Source organism: Nematolebias whitei, chromosome 5 (genome assembly GCF_014905685.2).
Source record: "Nematolebias whitei isolate Nwh7 chromosome 5, NemWhi1, whole genome shotgun sequence".
NCBI classification, from domain to species: domain Eukaryota; kingdom Metazoa; phylum Chordata; class Actinopteri; order Cyprinodontiformes; family Rivulidae; genus Nematolebias; species Nematolebias whitei.
The window spans coordinates 21,052,798-21,054,554 of NC_056502.1; the positions used below are offsets into that span (position 1 = coordinate 21,052,798).

The 1,757-nt window shown below is 37.2% G+C and overlaps 1 protein-coding gene across 1 annotated transcript in view; it reads right to left on the reverse strand.

Annotated features, from left to right (window-relative positions):
* Nucleotides 1-1,757, reverse strand: part of osbpl3b (oxysterol binding protein-like 3b) — a 42,159-nt gene that overhangs the window by 20,851 nt on the left and 19,551 nt on the right. The window lies entirely within an intron of this gene.

Below are 1,757 nucleotides of genomic sequence, written 5' to 3' on the forward strand. Positions count from 1 at the left end.
CATCCATCCATCCATCCATCCATCCATCCATCCATCCATCCATCCATAACTGTGAAATACTTCAAAGACCTCTCTCAGCTCTTTTATAGGGGACCATTTTTAATTTATTCAACAGATTTCAATTGAATTAAGTTTTTTAGAGCTGCATGCTGACACAGATGGTTAGCACTGTCTCATTGCAGCAAGGAAGTTTCAGATTCAACTTTGCCTTTCTGCATACAGTTTGTCTGTCAGTTATGTCCAAGAAGATCCCTAACCTTTCTTAATAATAGCATTTGTCCCCCCCCCCCCCCCCCCACCCCTTAAGCCTGCCTGCTCCTCTTATGATTGCTAACAAGCATCTTGCACATCTCCTCTGGGACGCAGCACTGCTGATGTGCTTTGAGTGTAATCAAACTGAGAAAATCAAGTATGAGCATCTCAAGACAGGCAAGGATGGTCTCCATGGACGTCAGCTCAAAAGCCTTCCCTCTCCAAACAGGAACACACAAATGCTTTGCCTGGCTTCAGATGAAGATCACTTTGAAAAGGAAAAAGGAAAAGCATTCGATTTAAAATTATTTGATGGTAGAACATAAAAATAAAAGTTTTTTTTTTGTTTTTTTTACAAAAATGTATGACTTTCAGTTAAAAATAAAGATGAAGCACTTGGTCCAAAGAATACTGTTCAACGTTTAGATGCGCTTCAAAGAATAACCGTTTTTCCAGTCAACTTGATAAATGTAAGAGTATCTCTGAAAACCAACAAAGTCCATGCTCAATAATCCAGGTATACAATTCAACAATTTTCAGTCAGGTCATCTGGACAGTTTATTTTTTTTGTGTGCTGAAACGTTTCACCTTCCATCCAGAAGGCTTCATCAGTCAAGGAAACACACACAACAAAAACTGGTTCTTCCCCCAAACAGCTTACTCCAAAGTAGAACAAACCAGTTATGTTGGCTAGCAGAGGGATGAAAGCTTGGCGGAGAGACGCAAAAATATATTTTAAAAAAATGTGTTGCACTAATTAATTGAAACTGTACTGCATAGTTTCCTACCCATGTTTCCTTTTGCTTTTAAACAAACAAAAAAATCAAATACCAAAAACTAAATAGGAATAATTAAAAGCCCATTTCGACCACTCTAAAAAACAACTCCAAGCCGTAGTTGTATGAAAGCTGAGTCAAATTTCACACATTGATTTCTTCTGGATGCTAACTACTTCAGCATGGTTTCAGCTATGTTATCCAATAATGTATCAAAGCGTTCAGCTCGTTTGTCATCACAACGATGACTTTTGTTTTTAGCTGTTTTTATACTTTCAGAATTGTTTTAATTTATTTACAATTGTTTTTATAGAAATAAACTGGAATTTGATCTATCCCTGGAAAACTTTGGTATTAAAATCTTACATGCATCCTATTTAGCTTTTAGCTGGTTTTAACATTTATCTACTGTTCATAACATACTGTTTGGTAAACACAAAGTTTGTTTTCTCAGTCATCCAGGTATATAACAACAAAAAAAGGTTGAATCATGTCATCTGGACTTCGTTTTTTGTTAAAAAGAAACGTTTCGCCCCTCATCCAAGAGGCTTCGTCAGTCTGAGGCCTAGCCATCTGGTATTACCCAGAAGCCACCCTGACTCTTGTGTTCCAAGCCTGCCTCAGATACCCCTGAAGTCTGGCCTTTTCACTAATGGTTTCAAAAACACAAAGTTTGTTTTCTCAGTCATCCAGGTATATAACAACAAAAAAGGTTGAATCATGTCATCT